The 24,467-nt window shown below is 51.9% G+C and overlaps 1 long non-coding RNA gene across 1 annotated transcript; it reads left to right on the top strand.

Moving 5' to 3' along the window:
- Positions 1-62: 62 nt before the first annotated feature.
- On the top strand, positions 63-22,809 carry LOC309642763. The gene is made up of 2 exons (XR_014253365.1): positions 63-2,311; positions 17,854-22,809. It is a non-coding gene; the product is annotated as an uncharacterized lncRNA (long non-coding RNA).
- Positions 22,810-24,467: the final 1,658 nt, after the last annotated feature.

The raw sequence follows: 24,467 nt of genomic DNA on the forward strand, positions 1-24,467 counted from the left end.
TCCGACGGCCGTGGGCGGGGGCGGGGCCGCCGGGAGTCTCCTTTGAGCGGAGCGGAGCGGGGCGGGGCGCACGGCCGCGGCGGGGGGGGGGGGGGAGCCTCCCGGGTGCGCCGACTGCGCCTGCGCGACCTGCGCTGCGCCCCGCCCCCTGGGAACGGGGCTTCAGGGCCGCCGGGAACGCCTCGGCCGGCAGGCGGCTGTGAATCCGGAGCTTGGTGCTTCCCTGAATATCAGCCGCGGGGTTGCTGCCGGCCGTTCGCCCCTCTGGGGAATTTTGGAGGCCGCGAGACTGCCCCGGACCCTAGCCCGAGCCGGGCCCGTCCCTAGAGTCTTTGGCCAATGGGAGCGCGATCCTTCGGCGGGGCAGCCAATGGAGAGCGCGCTCAGTGGCCGGTGGGTGGAGCTTCTGGGCCGGGCCGCACCTGGAGCGCCCCTCACCTGAGAGCATCATGCCGGCCCACCGCCCGTGGCCGCACTGCAAATCACTCTCCTCGGACACAGCTGGAGCCCCGGTAATCGGCGTCCACCTTTGACGGCAGCCCTGCACAGAGCTCACGTTGTCTACCAGGGCTCCTTGAGCCCCCATCAGTGTACAATCTTAGGGAAATGGTGTTGCAGTACAGCGTGCCCATCGTCCCTTCATTCCTGGGTGTGTTTTCTGAAGCCTACGGAGGGATTATTCATTTGTGGGGTTTATGTGTCCGAAATCATAACTTCTTTCAGTGATATTGTGAAGTTGGTAGTTACCAGGTACCATGTGGCACCTCTGGAAGATGATCATTCCAAATCAGGAACATTTGTCCGCTTAACAAATATTATTTTTTGATCAGCTCGTGCTATGTGCCACACTGTTCACGGCCCAGGAGATGCGGGGGTAACCAGAGCAAATGCCTACCCTCAGGGAGCTTACATCTCAGTTTAGGGATCCAGAAAATAGCAGGAGTGGGCTCCCCTGGTGGTGCAGTGGTTAAGAATCCGCCTGCCAATGCAGGGCACATGGGTTCGAGCCCTGGTCCGGGAAGATCCCACATGCCGCGGAGCAACTAAGCCCGTGAGCCACAACTACTGAGCCTGCACTCTGGAGTCTGAGAGCCACAACTACTGAGCCCGCATGCCACAACTACTGAAGCCTGCGTGCCTAGACCCCGTGCTCCGCAACAAGAGAAGCCACGACAACGAGAAGCCCACGCACCACAACGAAGAGTAGCCCCCGCTCACCGCAACTAGAGAAAGCCTGCGCAGCAACAAAGACCCAACACAGCCAAAAATAAATAAATTAAATAAATAAATAAATTTATATATAAGAGAAAAGAAAATAGCAGGAGTAAGCAAAGTACGTAGTAAGTCAGATGAAGTTGGATAGAAAAATAAAGCAAGGAAGGAGGGCAAGGGAGTGCATCTAGGGAGTGTTGCAGTTTTAAACAGGGTGACTGGAGAAGACCTCGAGGAGGTGAGGGAGCCGCGCGGACATCGGGAGGAGGCTGTGCCGGGAAGCAGGATGGAGTCCAGGTGAGATAGGAAGCTATGGGACCATGAGCAGGGAGGGGTCACGGCTGACTTGGCCTTGAACGGGGCCACTGTGGCTGCTCTGCTGAGAATGAACTGTACGGAGCCAAGGTCGTCCAGGCAGAGGGATGACGGTCGAGTGGTCATGGATGTGGTGGTCCTGGGGAGAGGGCTTGAGAACTGGTCAGGCTTCAGAGATAGGCATTTTGAAGGCGCAGCGCGCCGGGGCTGACCGTGAAGTGGATGCGGTGTGAGAGAGAAGGGACTTGCGGATGACTGCATGCGTGGTCTGAGCCCCCGGTACAAGGGAGTTTCCTGGCGCCGAGATGGGAACGGCTGCAGGAAGAGGGGCTGGGCCGGTGCAGGGGTGCAGGCCGATTGAGAGATTGCTTGTGAACTTGCGCAGCGGTTGCAAAGGTAGCTGCACGTCCAGACCTGGAGCACTTGGGGAAGTTGGGACCTGGAGCTGTAGATTCTGGAGGCGCCAGCATCGAGAGGCGTTTCAAGCCAGAAGAGACTGGGTGAGCTCACCCCAGGAGGGAGGGTAGGTGGGGAAGAGGACCGAGGACAGAGCCCAGGAGGAGGCTGAGGAGGAGCCACGTGGGAGGCGGGCTGGAGAACCAGGAGCACGTGGGGTCCCGAGCCCATGAAGACAGGGCAGGAAGGGGTCTGCTCTCAAGCTCTGTGGGAGGAGCTCCAAGGAGGGACCATTTGGTGGCAGCAGCTGGGACGCCCTTACTGACCTGGACAGGAGCAGTCACTGTGGAGTGGCCGATGCATCCTGCTTGAGAGGCTTGAAGAGAAAGTAAGACGGGCGTGGAGGAAGTGAGGGGCAAGAGTCCTTTGTGGTGAAGAGGAGTGGAGACGTGGGGCTGTGATATCTCCTTTGCACTGATGGAGGAGTGGAGAAGTGGGGCTGTGATATCTCCTTTGTACTGATAGAGGAGTGGAGAAGCGGGGCTGTGATCTCCTTTGTACTGATGGAGGAGTGGAGAGGCGGGGCTGTGATCTCCTTTGTACTGATGGAGGAGTGGAGAGGCGGGGCTGTGATCTCCTTTGTACTGATAGAGGAGTGGAGACGTGGGGCTGTGATCTCCTTTGTACTGATAGAGGAGTGGAGACGTGGGGCTGTGATCTCCTTTGTACTGATAGAGGAGTGGAGACGTGGGGCTGTGATCTCCTTTGTACTGATAGAGGAGTGGAGAAGCGGGGCTGTGATCTCCTTTGTACTGATAGAGGAGTGGAGACACGGGGCTGTGATCTCCTTTGTACTGATGGAGGAGTGGAGAAGCGGGGCTGTGATCTCCTTTGTACTGATAGAGGAGTGGAGACGTGGGGCTGTGATCTCCTTTGTACTGATAGAGGAGTGGAGACGCGGGGCTGTGATCTCCTTTGTACTGATGGAGGAGTGGAGAAGCGGGGCTGTGATCTCCTTTGTACTGATGGAGGAGTGGAGAAGCGGGGCTGTGATCTCCTTTGTACTGATAGAGGAGTGGAGACGCGGGGCTGTGATCTCCTTTGTACTGATAGAGGAGTGGAGACGCGGGGCTGTGATCTCCTTTGTACTGATAGAGGAGTGGAGAAGCGGGGCTGTGATCTCCTTTGTACTGATAGAGGAGTGGAGACGTGGGGCTGTGATCTCCTTTGTACTGATAGAGGAGTGGAGAAGCGGGGCTGTGATCTCCTTTGTACTGATAGAGGAGTGGAGAAGCGGGGCTGTGATCTCCTTTGTACTGATAGAGGAGTGGAGACGCGGGGCTGTGATCTCCTTTGTACTGATAGAGGAGTGGAGACGCGGGGCTGTGATCTCCTTTGTACTGATAGAGGAGTGGAGACGTGGGGCTGTGATCTCCTTTGTACTGATAGAGGAGTGGAGAAGTGGGGCTGTGATCTCCTTTGTACTGATATAGGAGTGGAGACGTGGGGCTGTGATCTCCTTTGTACTGATAGAGGAGTGGAGAAGCGGGGCTGTGATCTCCTTTGTACTGATAGAGGAGTGGAGACGCGGGGCTGTGATCTCCTTTGTACTGATGGAGGAGTGGAGAAGCGGGGCTGTGATCTCCTTTGTACTGATAGAGGAGTGGAGACGTGGGGCTGTGATCTCCTTTGTACTGATAGAGGAGTGGAGACGCGGGGCTGTGATCTCCTTTGTACTGATGGAGGAGTGGAGAAGCGGGGCTGTGATCTCCTTTGTACTGATGGAGGAGTGGAGAAGCGGGGCTGTGATCTCCTTTGTACTGATAGAGGAGTGGAGACGCGGGGCTGTGATCTCCTTTGTACTGATAGAGGAGTGGAGACGCGGGGCTGTGATCTCCTTTGTACTGATAGAGGAGTGGAGAAGCGGGGCTGTGATCTCCTTTGTACTGATAGAGGAGTGGAGACGCGGGGCTGTGATCTCCTTTGTACTGATAGAGGAGTGGAGACGCGGGGCTGTGATCTCCTTTGTACTGATAGAGGAGTGGAGACGCGGGGCTGTGATCTCCTTTGTACTGATGGAGGAGTGGAGACGCGGGGCTGTGATCTCCTTTGTACTGACGGAGGAGTGGAGACGTGGGGCTGTGATCTCCTTTGTACTGATGGAGGAGTGGAGAAGCGGGGCTGTGATCTCCTTTGTACTGATAGAGGAGTGGAGAAGTGGGGCTGTGATCTCCTTTGTACTGATAGAGGAGTGGAGACGTGGGGCTGTGATCTCCTTTGTACTGATAGAGGAGTGGAGAAGTGGGGCTGTGATCTCCTTTGTACTGATATAGGAGTGGAGACGCGGGGCTGTGATCTCCTTTGTACTGATAGAGGAGTGGAGAAGTGGGGCTGTGATCTCCTTTGTACTGATATAGGAGTGGAGACGTGGGGCTGTGATCTCCTTTGTACTGATAGAGGAGTGGAGACGTGGGGCTGTGATCTCCTTTGTACTGATAGAGGAGTGGAGACGCGGGGCTGTGATCTCCTTTGTACTGATAGAGGAGTGGAGACGTGGGGCTGTGATCTCCTTTGTACTGATAGAGGAGTGGAGAAGCGGGGCTGTGATCTCCTTTGTACTGATAGAGGAGTGGAGAAGCGGGGCTGTGATCTCCTTTGTACTGATAGAGGAGTGGAGAAGTGGGGCTGTGATCTCCTTTTGTACTGATAGAGGAGTGGAGACGCGGGGCTGTGATCTCCTTTGTACTGATGGAGGAGTGGAGAAGCGGGGCTGTGATCTCCTTTTGTACTGATAGAGGAGTGGAGAAGTGGGGCTGTGATCTCCTTTGTACTGATGGAGGAGTGGAGAAGCGGGGCTGTGATCTCCTTTGTACTGATAGAGGAGTGGAGACGTGGGGCTGTGATCTCCTTTGTACTGATAGAGGAGTGGAGAAGTGGGGCTGTGATCTCCTTTGTACTGATGGAGGAGTGGAGAAGCGGGGCTGTGATCTCCTTTTGTACTGATAGAGGAGTGGAGACGCGGGGCTGTGATCTCCTTTGTACTGATAGAGGAGTGGAGACGCGGGGCTGTGATCTCCTTTGTACTGATAGAGGAGTGGAGAAGTGGGGCTGTGATCTCCTTTGTACTGATGGAGGAGTGGAGAAGCGGGGCTGTGATCTCCTTTTGTACTGATAGAGGAGTGGAGACGCGGGGCTGTGATCTCCTTTGTACTGATGGAGGAGTGGAGAAGCGGGGCTGTGATCTCCTTTTGTACTGATAGAGGAGTGGAGAAGCGGGGCTGTGATCTCCTTTGTACTGATAGAGGAGTGGAGACGTGGGGCTGTGATCTCCTTTGTACTGATAGAGGAGTGGAGAAGTGGGGCTGTGATCTCCTTTGTACTGATGGAGGAGTGGAGAAGCGGGGCTGTGATCTCCTTTTGTACTCATAGAGGAGTGGAGACGCGGGGCTGTGATCTCCTTTGTACTGATGGAGGAGTGGAGAAGCGGGGCTGTGATCTCCTTTTGTACTGATAGAGGAGTGGAGAAGCGGGGCTGTGATCTCCTTTGTACTGATGGAGGAGTGGAGACGCGGGGCTGTGATCTCCTTTGTACTGATAGAGGAGTGGAGACGCGGGGCTGTGATCTCCTTTGTACTGATAGAGGAGTGGAGAAGTGGGGCTGTGATCTCCTTTGTACTGATAGAGGAGTGGAGAAGCGGGGCTGTGATCTCCTTTGTACTGATAGAGGAGTGGAGACGCGGGGCTGTGATCTCCTTTGTACTGATAGAGGAGTGGAGACGCGGGGCTGTGATCTCCTTTGTACTGATAGAGGAGTGGAGACGCGGGGCTGTGATCTCCTTTGTACTGATGGAGGAGTGGAGAAGTGGGGCTGTGATCTCCTTTGTACTGATAGAGGAGTGGAGACGCGGGGCTGTGATCTCCTTTGTACTGATGGAGGAGTGGAGACGCGGGGCTGTGATCTCCTTTGTACTGATAGAGGAGTGGAGACGCGGGGCTGTGATCTCCTTTGTACTGATAGAGGAGTGGAGAAGTGGGCCTGTGATCTCCTTTGTACTGATAGAGGAGTGGAGACGTGGGGCTGTGATCTCCTTTGTACTGATAGAGGAGTGGAGACGCGGGGCTGTTATCTCCTTTGTACTGATAGAGGAGTGGAGAAGTGGGGCTGTGATCTCCTTTGTACTCATAGAGGAGTGGAGACGCGGGGCTGTGATCTCCTTTGTACTGATAGAGCAGTGGAGAAGTGGGGCTGTGATCTCCTTTGTACTGATAGAGGAGTGGAGACGCGGGGCTGTGATCTCCTTTGTACTGATAGAGGAGTGGAGAAGTGGGGCTGTGATCTCCTTTGTACTGATAGAGGAGTGGAGACGCGGGGCTGTGATCTCCTTTGTACTGATAGAGGAGTGGAGAAGTGGGGCTGTGATCTCCTTTGTACTGATAGAGGAGTGGAGACGCGGGGCTGTGATCTCCTTTGTACTGATAGAGGAGTGGAGAAGTGGGGCTGTGATCTCCTTTGTACTGATAGAGGAGTGGAGACGTGGGGCTGTGATCTCCTTTGTATTGATAGAGGAGTGGAGACGTGGGGCTGTGATCTCCTTTGTACTGATAGAGGAGTGGAGAAGTGGGGCTGTGATCTCCTTTGTACTGATAGAGGAGTGGAGACGCGGGGCTGTGATCTCCTTTGTACTGATAGAGGAGTGGAGACGCGGGGCTGTGATCTCCTTTGTACTGATAGAGGAGTGGAGACGCGGGGCTGTGATCTCCTTTGTACTGATAGAGGAGTGGAGAAGTGGGGCTGTGATCTCCTTTGTACTGATAGAGGAGTGGAGAAGTGGGGCTGTGATCTCCTTTGTACTGATAGAGGAGTGGAGAAGTGGGGCTGTGATCTCCTTTGTACTGATAGAGGAGTGGAGACGTGGGGCTGTGATCTCCTTTGTACTGATAGAGGAGTGGAGAAGTGGGGCTGTGATCTCCTTTGTACTGATAGAGGAGTGGAGAAGTGGGGCTGTGATCTCCTTTGTACTGATAGAGGAGTGGAGACGTGGGGCTGTGATCTCCTTTGTACTGATAGAGGAGTGGAGAAGTGGGGCTGTGATCTCCTTTGTACTGATAGAGGAGTGGAGACGTGGGGCTGTGATCTCCTTTGTACTGATAGAGGAGTGGAGAAGTGGGGCTGTGATCTCCTTTGTACTGATAGAGGAGTGGAGAAGTGGGGCTGTGATCTCCTTTGTACTGATAGAGGAGTGGAGACGCGGGGCTGTGATCTCCTTTGTACTGATAGAGGAGTGGAGACGTGGGGCTGTGATCTCCTTTGTACTGATAGAGGAGTGGAGAAGTGGGGCTGTGATCTCCTTTGTACTGATAGAGGAGTGGAGAAGTGGGGCTGTGATCTCATTTGTACTGATAGAGGAGTGGAGACGCGGGGCTGTGATCTCCTTTTTACTGATAGAAGAGTGGAGACGCGGGGCTGTGATCTCCTTTGTACTGATAGAGGAGTGGAGAAGCGGGGCTGTGATCTCCTTTGTACTGATAGAAGAGTGGAGACGCGGGGCTGTGATCTCCTTTGTACTGATAGAGGAGTGGAGAAGCGGGGCTGTGATCTCCTTTGTACTGATAGAAGAGTGGAGACGCGGGGCTGTGATCTCCTTTGTACTGATAGAGGAGTGGAGAAGTGGGGCTGTGATCTCCTTTGTACTGATAGAGGAGTGGAGAAGTGGGGCTGTGATCTCCTTTGTACTGATAGAGGAGTGGAGAAGCGGGGCTGTGATCTCCTTTGTACTGATAGAGGAGTGGAGACGCGGGGCTGTGATCTCCTTTGTACTGATAGAGGAGTGGAGACGCGGGGCTGTGATCTCCTTTGTACTGATAGAGGAGTGGAGACGCGGGGCTGTGATCTCCTTTGTACTGATAGAGGAGTGGAGACGCGGGGCTGTGATCTCCTTTGTACTGATAGAGGAGTGGAGAAGTGGGGCTGTGATCTCCTTTGTACTGATAGAGGAGTGGAGACGCGGGGCTGTGATCTCCTTTGTACTGATAGAGGAGTGGAGAAGTGGGGCTGTGATCTCCTTTGTACTGATAGAGGAGTGGAGACGCGGGGCTGTGATCTCCTTTGTACTGATAGAGGAGTGGAGACGCGGGGCTGTGATCTCCTTTGTACTGATAGAGGAGTGGAGACGCGGGGCTGTGATCTCCTTTGTACTGATAGAGGAGTGGAGAAGCGGGGCTGTGATCTCCTTTGTACTGATAGAGGAGTGGAGAAGCGGGGCTGTGATCTCCTTTGTACTGATAGAGGAGTGGAGACGCGGGGCTGTGATCTCCTTTGTACTGATAGAGGAGTGGAGAAGCGGGGCTGTGATCTCCTTTGTACTGATAGAGGAGTGGAGACGCGGGGCTGTGATCTCCTTTGTACTGATAGAGGAGTGGAGAAGCGGGGCTGTGATCTCCTTTGTACTGATAGAGGAGTGGAGAAGCGGGGCTGTGATCTCCTTTGTACTGATAGAGGAGTGGAGACGCGGGGCTGTGATCTCCTTTGTACTGATAGAGGAGTGGAGACGCGGGGCTGTGATCTCCTTTGTACTGATAGAGGAGTGGAGAAGCGGGGCTGTGATCTCCTTTTGTACTGATAGAGGAGTGGAGACGCGGGGCTGTGATCTCCTTTGTACTGATGGAGGAGTGGAGACGCGGGGCTGTGATCTCCTTTGTACTGATGGAGGAGTGGAGAAGCGGGGCTGTGATCTCCTTTGTACTGATAGAGGAGTGGAGACGCGGGGCTGTGATCTCCTTTGTACTGATGGAGGAGTGGAGAAGCGGGGCTGTGATCTCCTTTTGTACTGATAGAGGAGTGGAGACGCGGGGCTGTGATCTCCTTTGTACTGATGGAGGAGTGGAGAAGCGGGGCTGTGATCTCCTTTTGTACTGATAGAGGAGTGGAGACGCGGGGCTGTGATCTCCTTTGTACTGATGGAGGAGTGGAGAAGCGGGGCTGTGATCTCCTTTTGTACTGATAGAGGAGTGGAGACGCGGGGCTGTGATCTCCTTTGTACTGATGGAGGAGTGGAGAAGCGGGGCTGTGATCTCCTTTTGTACTGATAGAGGAGTGGAGAAGCGGGGCTGTGATCTCCTTTGTACTGATAGAGGAGTGGAGAAGCGGGGCTGTGATCTCCTTTGTACTGATAGAGGAGTGGAGACGCGGGGCTGTGATCTCCTTTGTACTGATAGAGGAGTGGAGAAGCGGGGCTGTGATCTCCTTTGTACTGATAGAGGAGTGGAGAAGCGGGGCTGTGATCTCCTTTGTACTGATAGAGGAGTGGAGACACGGGGCTGTGATCTCCTTTGTGCTGATAGAGGAGTGGAGAAGCGGGGCTGTGATCTCCTTTGTACTGATAGAGGAGTGGAGAAGCGGGGCTGTGATCTCCTTTGTACTGATAGAGGAGTGGAGACGCGGGGCTGTGATCTCCTTTGTACTGATGGAGGAGTGGAGAAGCGGGGCTGTGATCTCCTTTTGTACTGATAGAGGAGTGGAGACGCGGGGCTGTGATCTCCTTTGTACTGATGGAGGAGTGGAGAAGCGGGGCTGTGATCTCCTTTTGTACTGATAGAGGAGTGGAGACGCGGGGCTGTGATCTCCTTTGTACTGATGGAGGAGTGGAGAAGCGGGGCTGTGATCTCCTTTTGTACTGATAGAGGAGTGGAGAAGCGGGGCTGTGATCTCCTTTGTACTGATAGAGGAGTGGAGAAGCGGGGCTGTGATCTCCTTTGTACTGATAGAGGAGTGGAGAAGCGGGCCTGTGATCTCCTTTGTACTGATAGAGGAGTGGAGAAGCGGGGCTGTGATCTCCTTTGTACTGATAGAGGAGTGGAGACGCGGGGCTGTGATCTCCTTTGTGCTGATAGAGGAGTGGAGAAGCGGGGCTGTGATCTCCTTTGTACTGATAGAGGAGTGGAGACGCGGGGCTGTGATCTCCTTTGTACTGATAGAGGAGTGGAGAAGCGGGGCTGTGATCTCCTTTGTACTGATAGAGGAGTGGAGACATGGGGCTGTGATCTCCTTTGTACTGATAGAGGAGTGGAGAGGCGGGGCTGTGATCTCCTTTGTACTGATGGAGGAGTGGAGAGGCGGGGCTGTGATCTCCTTTGTACTGATGGAGGAGTGGAGAGGCGGGGCTGTGATCTCCTTTGTACTGATGGAGGAGTGGAGAGGCGGGGCTGTGATCTCCTTTGTACTGATGGAGGAGTGGAGAAGTGGGGCTGTGATCTCCTTTGTACTGATAGAGGAGTGGAGAGGCGGGGCTGTGATCTCCTTTGTACTGATGGAGGAGTGGAGAGGCGGGGCTGTGATCTCCTTTGTACTGATGGAGGAGTGGAGAGGCGGGGCTGTGATCTCCTTTGTACTGATAGAGGAGTGGAGACGCGGGGCTGTGATCTCCTTTGTACTGATGGAGGAGTGGAGAAGCGGGGCTGTGATCTCCTTTGTACTGATAGAGGAGTGGAGACGTGGGGCTGTGATCTCCTTTGTACTGATAGAGGAGTGGAGACGTGGGGCTGTGATCTCCTTTGTACTGATAGAGGAGTGGAGAAGCGGGGCTGTGATCTCCTTTGTACTGATAGAGGAGTGGAGACGCGGGGCTGTGATCTCCTTTGTACTGATAGAGGAGTGGAGACGTGGTGCTGTGATCTCCTTTGTACTGATAGAGGAGTGGAGAAGCGGGGCTGTGATCTCCTTTGTACTGATAGAGGAGTGGAGAAGTGGGGCTGTGATCTCCTTTGTACTGATGGAGGAGTGGAGAAGTGGGGCTGTGATCTCCTTTGTACTGATGGAGGAGTGGAGAAGTGGGGCTGTGATCTCCTTTGTACTGATAGAGGAGTGGAGACGCGGGGCTGTGATCTCCTTTGTACTGATAGAGGAGTGGAGAAGTGGGGCTGTGATCTCCTTTGTACTGATAGAGGAGTGGAGAAGCGGGGCTGTGATCTCCTTTGTACTGATAGAGGAGTGGAGACGCGGGGCTGTGATCTCCTTTGTACTGATAGAGGAGTGGAGACGTGGTGCTGTGATCTCCTTTGTACTGATAGAGGAGTGGAGAAGCGGGGCTGTGATCTCCTTTGTACTGATAGAGGAGTGGAGAAGTGGGGCTGTGATCTCCTTTGTACTGATGGAGGAGTGGAGAAGTGGGGCTGTGATCTCCTTTGTACTGATGGAGGAGTGGAGAAGTGGGGCTGTGATCTCCTTTGTACTGATGGAGGAGTGGAGAAGCGGGGCTGTGATCTCCTTTGTACTGATAGAGGAGTGGAGAAGTGGGGCTGTGATCTACTTTGTACTGATGGAGGAGTGGAGAAGTGGGCCTGTGATCTCCTTTGTACTGATAGAGGAGTGGAGACGTGGGGCTGTGATCTCCTTTGTACTGATAGAGGAGTGGAGACGCGGGGCTGTTATCTCCTTTGTACTGATAGAGGAGTGGAGAAGTGGGGCTGTGATCTCCTTTGTACTCATAGAGGAGTGGAGAAGCGGGGCTGTGATCTCCTTTGTACTGATAGAGGAGTGGAGACGCGGGGCTGTGATCTCCTTTGTACTGATGGAGGAGTGGAGACGCGGGGCTGTGATCTCCTTTGTACTGATAGAGCAGTGGAGAAGTGGGGCTGTGATCTCCTTTGTACTGATAGAGGAGTGGAGACGCGGGGCTGTGATCTCCTTTGTACTGATAGAGGAGTGGAGAAGTGGGGCTGTGATCTCCTTTGTACTGATAGAGGAGTGGAGACGCGGGGCTGTGATCTCCTTTGTACTGATAGAGGAGTGGAGAAGTGGGGCTGTGATCTCCTTTGTACTGATAGAGGAGTGGAGACGCGGGGCTGTGATCTCCTTTGTACTGATAGAGGAGTGGAGAAGTGGGGCTGTGATCTCCTTTGTACTGATAGAGGAGTGGAGACGTGGGGCTGTGATCTCCTTTGTACTGATAGAGGAGTGGAGACGTGGGGCTGTGATCTCCTTTGTACTGATAGAGGAGTGGAGAAGTGGGGCTGTGATCTCCTTTGTACTGATAGAGGAGTGGAGACGCGGGGCTGTGATCTCCTTTGTACTGATAGAGGAGTGGAGACGCGGGGCTGTGATCTCCTTTGTACTGATAGAGGAGTGGAGACGCGGGGCTGTGATCTCCTTTGTACTGATAGAGGAGTGGAGAAGTGGGGCTGTGATCTCCTTTGTACTGATAGAGGAGTGGAGAAGTGGGGCTGTGATCTCCTTTGTACTGATAGAGGAGTGGAGACGCGGGGCTGTGATCTCCTTTGTACTGATAGAGGAGTGGAGACGCGGGGCTGTGATCTCCTTTGTACTGATAGAGGAGTGGAGACGCGGGGCTGTGATCTCCTTTGTACTGATAGAGGAGTGGAGACGCGGGGCTGTGATCTCCTTTGTACTGATAGAGGAGTGGAGAAGCGGGGCTGTGATCTCCTTTGTACTGATAGAGGAGTGGAGACGTGGGGCTGTGATCTCCTTTGTACTGATAGAGGAGTGGAGAAGCGGGGCTGTGATCTCCTTTGTACTGATAGAGGAGTGGAGAAGCGGGGCTGTGATCTCCTTTGTACTGATGGAGGAGTGGAGAAGCGGGGCTGTGATCTCCTTTGTACTGATAGAGGAGTGGAGACGTGGGGCTGTGATCTCCTTTGTACTGATGGAGGAGTGGAGAAGCGGGGCTGTGATCTCCTTTGTACTGATGGAGGAGTGGAGAAGCGGGGCTGTGATCTCCTTTGTACTGATAGAGGAGTGGAGAAGCGGGGCTGTGATCTCCTTTGTACTGATAGAGGAGTGGAGAAGCGGGGCTGTGATCTCCTTTGTACTGATAGAGGAGTGGAGACGTGGGGCTGTGATCTCCTTTGTACTGATAGAGGAGTGGAGAAGCGGGGCTGTGATCTCCTTTGTACTGATAGAGGAGTGGAGACGCGGGGCTGTGATCTCCTTTGTACTGATAGAGGAGTGGAGACGTGGGGCTGTGATCTCCTTTGTAGTGATAGAGGAGTGGAGACGCGGGGCTGTGATCTCCTTTGTACTGATAGAGGAGTGGAGACGCGGGGCTGTGATCTCCTTTGTACTGATAGAGGAGTGGAGAAGTGGGGCTGTGATCTCCTTTGTACTGATAGAGGAGTGGAGACGCGGGGCTGTGATCTCCTTTGTACTGATGGAGGAGTGGAGAAGTGGGGCTGTGATCTCCTTTGTACTGATAGAGGAGTGGAGACGCGGGGCTGTGATCTCCTTTGTACTGATACAGGAGTGGAGACGCGGCGCTGTGATCTCCTTTGTACTGATAGAGGAGTGGAGACGCGGGGCTGTGATCTCCTTTGTACTGATAGAGGAGTGGAGACGCGGGGCTGTGATCTCCTTTGTACTGATAGAGGAGTGGAGACGCGGGGCTGTGATCTCCTTTGTACTGATAGAGGAGTGGAGACGCGGGGCTGTGATCTCCTTTGTAGTGATAGAGGAGTGGAGAAGTGGGGCTGTGATCTCCTTTGTACTGATAGAGGAGTGGAGACGTGGGGCTGTGATCTCCTTTGCACTGATAGAGGAGTGGAGAAGCGGGGCTGTGATCTCCTTTGTACTGATAGAGGAGTGGAGACGCGGGGCTGTGATCTCCTTTGTACTGATAGAGGAGTGGAGACGTGGGGCTGTGATCTCCTTTGCACTGATAGAGGAGTGGAGAAGCGGGGCTGTGATCTCCTTTGTACTGATAGAGGAGTGGAGACGCGGGGCTGTGATCTCCTTTGTACTGATAGAGGAGTGGAGAAGTGGGGCTGTGATCTCCTTTGTACTGATGGAGGAGTGGAGAAGCGGGGCTGTGATCTCCTTTTGTACTGATAGAGGAGTGGAGAAGCGGGGCTGTGATCTCCTTTGTACTGATAGAGGAGTGGAGACGTGGGGCTGTGATCTCCTTTGTACTGATAGAGGAGTGGAGACGCGGGGCTGTGATCTCCTTTGTACTGATAGAGGAGTGGAGAAGCGGGGCTGTGATCTCCTTTGTACTGATAGAGGAGTGGAGAAGCGGGGCTGTGATCTCCTTTGTACTGATAGAGGAGTGGAGAAGCGGGGCTGTGATCTCCTTTGTACTGATAGAGGAGTGGAGAAGCGGGGCTGTGATCTCCTTTGTACTGATAGAGGAGTGGAGACGCGGGGCTGTGATCTCCTTTGTACTGATAGAGGAGTGGAGAAGTGGGGCTGTGATCTCCTTTGTACTGATAGAGGAGTGGAGAAGCGGGGTTGTGATCTCCTTTGTACTGATAGAGGAGTGGAGAAGCGGGGCTGTGATCTCCTTTGTACTGATAGAGGAGTGGAGAAGTGGGGCTGTGATCTCCTTTGTACTGATAGAGGAGTGGAGACGGGGGGCTGTGATCTCCTTTGTACTGATAGAGGAGTGGAGACGTGGGGCTGTGATCTCCTTTGTACTGATAGAGGAGTGGAGAAGCGGGGCTGTGATCTCCTTTGTACTGATAGAGGAGTGGAGACGGGGGGCTGTGATCTCCTTTGTACTGATAGAGGAGTGGAGACGTGGGGCTGTGATCTCCTTTGTACTGATAGAGGAGTGGAGAAGCGGGGCTGTGATCTCCTTTGTACTGATAGAGGAGTGGAGACGCGGGGCTGTGATCTCCTTTGTACTGATAGAGGAGTGGAGACGTGGGGCTGTGATCTCCTTTGTACTGATAGAGGAGTGGAGAAGCGGGGTTGTGATCTCCTTTGTACTGATAGAGGAGTGGAGAAGCGGGGTTGTGATCTCCTTTGTACTGATAGAGGAGTGGAGAAGTGGGGCTGTGATCTCCTTTGTACTGATAGAGGAGTGGAGACGGGGGGCTGTGATCTCCTTTGTACTGATAGAGGAGTGGAGACGTGGGGCTGTGATCTCCTTTGTACTGATAGAGGAGTGGAGAAGCGGGGCTGTGATCTCCTTTGTACTGATAGAGGAGTGGAGACGCGGGGCTGTGATCTCCTTTGTACTGATAGAGGAGTGGAGAAGCGGGGCTGTGATGTCCTTTGTACTGATGGAGGAGTGGAGAGGCGGGGCTGTGATCTCCTTTGTACTGATAGAGGAGTGGAGAAGCGGGGCTGTGATCTCCTTTGTACTGATGGAGGAGTGGAGAAGCGGGGCTGTGATCTCCTTTTGTACTGATAGAGGAGTGGAGACGCGGGGCTGTGATCTCCTTTGTACTGATGGAGGAGTGGAGAAGCGGGGCTGTGATCTCCTTTTGTACTGATAGAAGAGTGGAGACGCGGGGCTGTGATCTCCTTTGTACTGATAGAGGAGTGGAGACGTGGGGCTGTGATCTCCTTTGCACTGATAGAGGAGTGGAGACGTGGGGCTGTGATCTCCTTTGTACTGATGGAGGAGTGGAGACGCGGGGCTGTGATCTCCTTTGTACTGATAGAGGAGTGGAGACGCGGGGCTGTGATCTCCTTTGTACTGATAGAGGAGTGGAGAAGCGGGGCTGTGATCTCCTTTGTACTGATGGAGGAGTGGAGAAGCGGGGCTGTGATCTCCTTTTGTACTGATAGAGGAGTGGAGACGCGGGGCTGTGATCTCCTTTGTACTGATGGAGGAGTGGAGAAGCGGGGCTGTGATCTCCTTTTGTACTGATAGAGGAGTGTAGAAGCGGGGCTGTGATCTCCTTTGTACTGATAGAGGAGTGGAGAAGCGGGGCTGTGATCTCCTTTGTACTGATAGAGGAGTGGAGAAGCGGGGCTGTGATCTCCTTTGTACTGATAGAGGAGTGGAGAAGCGGGGCTGTGATCTCCTTTGTACTGATAGAGGAGTGGAGACGCGGGGCTGTGATCTCCTTTGTGCTGATAGAGGAGTGGAGAAGCGGGGCTGTGATCTCCTTTGTACTGATAGAGGAGTGGAGAAGCGGGGCTGTGATCTCCTTTGTACTGATAGAGGAGTGGAGAAGCGGGGCTGTGATCTCCTTTGTACTGATAGAGGAGTGGAGACATGGGGCTGTGATCTCCTTTGTACTGATAGAGGAGTGGAGAGGCGGGGCTGTGATCTCCTTTGTACTGATGGAGGAGTGGAGAGGCGGGGCTGTGATCTCCTTTGTACTGATGGAGGAGTGGAGAGGCGGGGCTGTGATCTCCTTTGTACTGATGGAGGAGTGGAGAGGCGGGGCTGTGATCTCCTTTGTACTGATGGAGGAGTGGAGAAACGGGGCTGTGATCTCCTTTGTACTGATAGAGGAGTGGAGACGCGGGGCTGTGATCTCCTTTGTACTGATGGAGGAGTGGAGAAGTGGGGCTGTGATCTCCTTTGTACTGATAGAGGAGTGGAGAAGTGGGGCTGTGATCTCCTTTGTACTGATAGAGGAGTGGAGACGCGGGGCTGTGATCTCCTTTGTACTGATGGAGCAGTGGAGAAGCGGGGCTGTGATCTCCTTTGTACTGATAGAGGAGTGGAGACGCGGGGCTGTGATCTCCTTTGTACTGATGGAGGAGTGGAGAAGTGGGGCTGTGATCTCCTTTGTACTGATAGAGGAGTGGAGACGTGGGGCTGTGATCTCCTTTGTACTGATAGAGGAGTGGAGACGCGGGGCTGTGATCTCCTTTGTACTGATGGAGGAGTGGAGAAGCGGGGCTGTGATCTCCTTTGTACTGATGGAGGAGTGGAGAAGCGGGGCTGTGATCTCCTTTTGTACTGATAGAGGAGTGGAGACGCGGGGCTGTGATCTCCTTTGTACTGATATAGGAGTGGAGACGTGGGGCTGTGATCTCCTTTGTACTGATAGAGGAGTGGAGAAGTGGGGCTGTGATCTCCTTTGTACTGATAGAGGAGTGGAGACGCGGGGCTGTGATCTCCTTTGTACTGATAGAGGAGTGGAGACGCGGGGCTGTGATCTCCTTTGTACTGATGGAGGAGTGGAGAAGCGGGGCTGTGATCTCCTTTTGTACTGATAGAGGAGTGGAGACGCGGGGCTGTGATCTCCTTTGTACTGATATAGGAGTGGAGACGTGGGGCTGTGATCTCCTTTGTACTGATAGAGGAGTGGAGAAGTGGGGCTGTGATCTCCTTTGTACTGATAGAGGAGTGGAGAAGTGGGGCTGTGATCTCCTTTGTACTGATAGAGGAGTGGAGAAGTGGGGCTGTGATCTCCTTTTTACTGATGGATTTAGCTGGTCTCGCCCTGAGCTGCTGAAAACCCAGGTCAACTCTCAGACTCTCTTACATGCAATTGCTTTAATGTGTGTTAAAGACAGGTCTTTGGAAGTGATAGCAAGAGAATTAATTTTAGTTTAGACTGCATTCTTTGGTTAATTAGCTACCATTAAATTAAAATCTTAAAATAACACAAAAGGAACATATTCCTGAAAAGAGAGCTGCCTCCTTTGTGTCCCAGTGTGCCTCAGCTGATATCAAGAGATTTTAAACCATTCTGTTGCATAATGCCAGGGAACTTTAAATATCCAGTGAGTTACTCTGGATTCTAATTGGTGTTTACAAGTCACTGGGTATCGCAAAGCGTTTTTCTTGTTTTATTATTTGTAGATCTCATGGCCAAATTGCGAAATGCCTGGTGCATATTAGAGTCTAGCTTACTGTTATTCACACAAGAGAATACTTCTCAGTAATAACAGGGAAGCAGCTACAGATACAAACAACAGGGGTGACTCTCAGAAATTTAGGCAGAATGAAAGGATCCAGAATAACTTCCTTTCAAACATAAAAACATTAACTTCATGATATTCCATAACGTGGTTTTGTTCTCTAGATTATAAAAATTAAGGCAGATCTAAAGCAGCTTCGAGCCCTCATGTCAGCAAAAGGATCTGAATCGCAGTTCAGAATATCTTGTAATTTTCCTTTACTGTGAGCAGATTTGAATTTTAAATTATGTGCGAGAAATGTCACATCTTCCCCCATTTATCTTAGTAACTTAGGAATTCTGTATATTGAAAAAGATCTTTGTTCTTCAAAGGCTCCTTGGCAATCTGAGTCTCCCAGCCTTCTGAGGGAGGTGAGTCAGCCTGACTGATCAGGTGACTTTGAGGGGCTGCAGGAGGTCCCCGGAGGAAAGGGCCCGCCCGCCCCAGCTGCGCTCCAGAACCCACACCTTTGTCCTCCGTCTCCTGCATCAGCTCAGATATGCCTTGTGATGAGACCCCTTTTCTTGAACTCTTTCTTTCTGCCTGCGGCGACCGTCAGCTTCAGACACTGGCCTCGTGCGGTGCAAAACGCCCATTACACCTAGGGGTTCACTCAGACACGCTACTGGGTCTCACGCCCCCAAGTTCAGACAGAGTTCCAGAATCAACTGAAAATGCAAAGTGCAAGGGTGTGCCCTTCCCACCTGCCCCAACCTTGGATAGTGCTGGTTCCCAGGAGCTCAATTTGAGCTCTAAAAACAAGTCCCAGCACGTGGGCGTGAACTTGGGGGTGTGGACCCCGTTACAGCAGCCCCTGGGAATTGCTCTAAAGTGGGCGCGCGCAGTTGGGATGGACGCGCGCCCCAGGCGGCCCCTGTTTTGGGAGCGTGGTGGCCAGAGTGCTCAGCCCCAGGTGGGTGCCAGTGTCCACACGCCCCTCCGGGGGACGTGGGCGCCGAGGCGCTTGGACTCTGGGTCACAAGTTTCCAAATCCCGCTCTGCTCCTCCAGCCGCAGGCCCTTAGGGATCCCGGGCCCGAGTTTGTCTCCTCATCCTTGGCAGACAGGAGCATCGGCCATCCCCGCTGGGCCACAGGAAGTCACGCGGTCGCAAGAAACGAGACAAAATCTCTGAAAACTGTCGCCTGTGTCTAAATGTGGGTGATTTTTGTCGCTGAGCTTTAGAGAGGAGGGGAATCATGCTACGGCCCCCAGCGCTTACTGCCAAAGCGGGGGCGAGGTTGGAGGATGTGGCCGAGGGGCTCTGGCGGCCCCACCAGCGGCCGCCCTGGCTGGACCCAGGCCCTGCCCACCTTTCCTCGGCTGCCTGCTGCCCTCTGCTGGCCGCGCGGGGAAGTGCGAAGGCGCTTTGGGGACAGGCGAGCGGGGGCTCCCGGAGTTGGGCACTGTGCCCACAAACGCATCTTGGAAATGGGGGGACCTTCGGGGCGGGGGCCACGTGGGAGGCTCAGCGTTCTGGGTGGGTGAGCACCGTGGAGGGGCAGCAGCAGATACAGAGCCCTCTGTGTCTGCGTCCTACGTGGAGGGGAGGAGCACGGGGCTGCGTGTTAGCAGGCACTTGCCTCGTGGTGGCGACCAGGACCGCCTGGGGGTGGACAGTTCATCCGACCTGTGCCAAACCACCGTTAGCAAAGCAGAAGCACAGCCCTCATTCGACACGGGTCTCCGTGAACAGGGCTGTGGCTGGCCCCCTTGGGAGGCGGAGCTGGTCCTCAGGCCACTGGTTTCAAGCGTGTGGCTCTTGAAATACAGCCTCTGCTCGGAGGCCATGGCTGCCCCACGGCCACTGTCTTGCCGAGTGTGAGTCTGATGCTTTGATGAATGTGATACGTCCTGGGAGGAAACACATCCTTTGATTTATTTTTATTTGAATTTAAAAAATAAAGTGCAGACTCCAAGAGGTAGAAGGCACGAGTTGCCCTGCCCTGTGGGAGGCTCAGGGCTCAGGCTGAGAGGGGCAGAGGGGAGCCAGACCCGGGTCCCTTTAGTGCCACCCGTGCTGCCCCAGGACCCAGCCCAAACCACGGCCGGGAATGACTTCCACGGCCCGTCGGGAGGGTTCTGCCCCCCAACCCCTCCTCTCTCTAGGAAGCCAGGGATGCTGGCTGCCCACCTTCTGGGACACCAGCTCCCCTCCTGGTCATCCCTGCCAGGGAGCAGAGCCAGAATCCAGCGTTCACCGCAGCCCATCCTTGTGGGATGAAGCAGATGAGCCATTTGGCCAAGTTGGTAAGAACCAGGGCTTTCAATGTGAGAGACGCAAATTTCAACCAAAGACGATAAATGGAAACCTGAGAAGAGTCAAGTTGTATCATTATGAATGTGGTCTTACACACACACACACACACACACACACACACAGTAACTTAGTAAATGTTTAATAGAGTGCAACTTCCCCAGCTTGATAAAGGACATCTGCAAAGACCTTACAGTTAAAGTCGTACTTGATGGTGAGAAACTAGAAGCTTTCCCTCTAAGACCAGAAACAAGCAAGAATGTGCCCTCTCATCACTCCTTTTCAACATCATTCTGAAAGTCCTAGCTAATGCCGAGAGCCAGGAAAAAAAGATAAAGGGATCCAGATTGGGAAGGAAGACACAAAACTCTCTTTGGTCACAGATGGCATGACTGTCTATGTAGAGAACTTGAAAGAACTGACGAAGAAAACCCTCCTGGAACTAATAAGCAATTATAGCCAGGTTGCAGGATGCAAGGTTAACATGCAAAAGTCAACTGCTTTCCATATCCCGTGCTCTTGGATTGGAAGAATTAATATTATTAAAATGGCCATGCCACCCAAAGCAATCTACAGATTTAATGTGATCCCTATCAAATTACACATGACATTTTTCACAGAGCTAGGACAAATAATCCTAAAATTTATATGGAATCACAAAAGACCCAGAATTGCCCAAGCAATCCTGAGGAAAAAAGAACAAAGCTGGAGGCATAACCCTCTCAGACTTCAGACAATACTACAAAGCTACAGTAATCAAAACAGCTTGGTATTGGCACAGAAACAGACATATGAATCAATGGAACAGAATGGAGAGCCTAAAAATAAACCCATATACCTGTGGTCAATTAATCTATGACAAAGGATGCAAGAATATACAATGGAGAAAAGACAATCTCTTTGGCAAGTGGTATTGGGAAATCTGGACAGCTGCATGTAAATCAATGAAGTTAGAACACTCCCTCACACCATATACAAAAATAAACTCAAAATGGCTTAAAGACTTAAATATAAGACATGACACCATAAAGCTCCTAGAAGAGAACATAGGCAAAATATTCTCTGACATAGATTGTAGCAATGTTTTCTTAGATGAGTCTCCCAAGGCAATAGAAAAAAAACAAAAATAAACAAATGGGGCCTAATCAAACTTACAAGCTTTTGCACAGCAAAGGAAACCATAAACAAAACGAAAAGACAACCTATGGAATGGGAAAAATATTTGCAAATGAGGTGATCAACAAGGGCTTAATTTCCAAAATATTAATATACAAACAGCTCATACAACTCAATAACAACAACAACAAAACACAACCCAATCAAGAAATGGGCAGAAGACCTAAATAGACATTTTTCCAAAGAAGACATACAGGTGACCAACAGGCACATGAAAAGATGCTCAACATCGCTAATTATTAGAGAAATGCAAATCAAAACCACAATGAGGTACCACCTCACACCAATCAGAATGGCCATCATTAAAAAATTCTACAGGGAATTCCCTGGTGGGCCAGTGGTTATGACTCTGCATTTACACTGCAGGGGGCTCAGGTTTGATCTCTGGTTGGGGAACTAGGATCCCACAATCCTTGGGGCCAAAAAAAAAAAAAAAAGTTAGAAAGTCTACAAACAATAAATGCTGGGGAGGGTGTGGAGAAAAGGGAACCCTCCTCCACTGTTGGTGGGAATGTAAACTGGTGTAGCCATTATGGAAAACAATATGGACGTTCCTTAAAAAACTAAAAACTACCATATGATCCAGCAGTCCCACTCCTGGGCATATATCTGGAAAAAGTGAAAACTCTAATTTGAAAAGATACCTGCATCCCAATGTTCATAGCAGCACTATTCACAATAGCCAAGACATGGAAGCAACCTAAACGCCCATGGACAGATGAATGGATAAAGAAGATGTGGTATATACACGCAAAGGAATACTACTCAACCATAAAAAAGAAGGAAATAATGCCATTTGCAGCAATATGGGTGCAACTAGAGATTATCATACTAAGTGAAGTCAGACAGAGAAAGACAAATATGATATCACTTATAAGTGGAATCTAAAAAAAAGATACAAGTAAACTTATTTACAAAAACAGAAATAGATTCACCGACATAGAAAACAAACTATGGTTACCAAAGGGGAAAGTGGGAGCAGGGGGAGATAAATTAGGAGTTTGGGATTAGCAGATACACACTACTATATGTAAAATAGATACCAACAAGGACCTACTGTATAGCACAGGGAACTATATTCAATATCTTATAATAGCCTGTAATGAAAAAGAGTATGAGAAAGAATATATATATGTATAACTGAATCACCTTGTTGTACACTTGAAACTACACATAATTGTAAATCAACTATACTTCAATAAAAAGTCAATTGCTTTTCTGTATAACATCAATGACAAGTGGGATTTGAGATTAAAAACATAACACTATTTACAGTAGCACATAAAAAGAGAAACACTGAGGTATAAATTTAACAGATATATACAAGATCTATATTAGGAAAATGACAAAACTTTGATGAAAGAAGTCAAAGAATAATTAAATAAATGGAGAGATAGTCGATGTTCATGGATAGGGAGACTCAGTATTGTCAAGATGTCAGTTCTTCCCGACTTGACCTATAGATTCAATGGTCTTTCAAAATCCCACCAAGTTGTCTTGTGGATATCAGTGAACTGATTCTAAGGTTTATATGTAGAGGCAAAAGACCAAGAATAGCCAGAACAATACTGAAGGAGAACAAAGAACAAAGCTGAGGATTGACGCTCCTCAACTTCGAGACTTAATACAAAGCTGTGGTAATGGGCACAGTGAGAGAAGAGACGAATAGACCAGTGAAACAGACTAGAGAGGCCAGAACCAGACTTGCATAAATATAGTTGGCTAATTTTGACAAGGGAGCAAAGGCAGTCAATGGAGCAGATAGTCTTCAACAAGTGGTTCTAGGCCACCTGGACATCTACCTGCAAAAGAACGAATCTAAAAAAAAAAAAAAAAGAACAAATCTAAGCACAGACCTTACGCCTTCACAAAAATTAACTCAAAGGGGATCACAGATCTAAATGCAAAATGCAAACTTCTAGAAAATAACATAGGAGAAAATACCAGTGACCTTGGGTGTGCAGATGAGTTTTTAGATGCAGAACCAAGGGCACAATCCAAGTAAGAAAAATGTATAAGTTATACTTCACTAGAATTAAAAAACTTCTGCCCTGTGAAAAACGCTATTAAGAGAATAAAAAGACAAGTCACAGACTGGGAGAACATATTTTCAAAAGGAACATATGATAAAGGACTTGTATCCAAAATATACAGAGGAGTCCAGAGAAATTAGATAAGGCGGAGTATGAGTTTCCTGTGACTGCTGTAACAAATCACCACAGATGTGGTGGCTTAAAACAGCAGAAATTTGTTCTCTCACAGTTCCGGAGCCCACAAGTCCAAAATCAGTACCACTGGGACGAAATCAAGATGCCGGCCGGGCCATGCTCCTTCTGGAGGCTGGAGGGGAGACTCTGTTCCTTGCCTTCTCCAGCTCCAGTGGCTGCTGGCATCCCTTGACTTGTGGCAGCATCACTCCAACCTCTGCCTGCGTCTCACATGGCCCCCCCAACCCCGTGCATCTGTCTCCCTCTGCCTCCCTCATAAGGACACTTGTGATGGCATTTAGGGCCCCCCAGATAATCCAGGATGGTCTTGTCTCAAGATCCTTAGCTTAACGACACCTGCACAATCCCTTTTTTTCCAAATAAGGTCATTTTCACAGGTTCCAGGGATTAGGACCTGGACCCATATCTCTGAGCAGTCAGCAGCAGGAAGGGTCAGCATGGAGGAGACAATGACAGATGCAGACACCCAGGGGGAGCAAGTAGACTGCAGCTACCCGGCTGAGTGAAGAGTTGGGGCGAAGCCTGGAAAGAGGCCCCACGGGCAACGGAGAGGCAGACAGCGAGGACTCCTGGGGGGCAGTCCACCTTGATGCTTTCTGAGCAGCCGCAGTGAAGATTTTAAATGGTTTCTTATTCCTTTTGGATGTCAGCCCCATTTCTGTGCTGCATTTCTTCTATATGCACTGTGGAACTTAGACAGACATCTTGAAGATGAGGATGTATTTGGAAAATCTTCATTTGAAGAGTCACAAAAACTGAGGCGGATGCAGGTGAGCTCCCGCCACGAGGCTGGGCTGCAGGGAGGCCCAGGACACAGGGGTGACCCGCTGGGGCCAATGAAACCCCTCCCCACCGCTGGCCAGCTGGGGCCAGGAAGGTAGGAGCTGATGGGCTCATGTGGCCAAAGCTCAGGAGGCAGGGACGGTTGGGTCCAGGGTGCTGACCCGGCCCCTGAGTGGGGGCAGTGGCACCCCTGCGTGGGGTCCTTCAGGCCTCAGAGGGTGGGCACCAGTGACAGTGGGAGTATGGGGAGGGGGAGGGGCCATCACCCCCCTCTGAGGGCGGCAGACACCTGAGGACCCCAGGCTTCCTAGCTGATCTGCTGTCCCCGCAAAGCTCTCCGCCAGGGCCGCTCACACCCTACCCCCGTCTCCCAGTCCCCAGTCAGCCTCTGCCCCAGCCCGGCCCTCCTACCCACCCCGGACTCCTCCTCCGGCCCAGGAGCCCGCTGGGGAGAACAGAGGCGGGCCCCTCCCTGGACGACCCTGTGACCGCCTTCTGAAGCA

The sequence above is a fragment of the Balaenoptera physalus genome (assembly GCF_965194825.1).
Source record: "Balaenoptera physalus genome assembly, chromosome: 14".
NCBI lineage: Eukaryota > Metazoa > Chordata > Mammalia > Artiodactyla > Balaenopteridae > Balaenoptera > Balaenoptera physalus.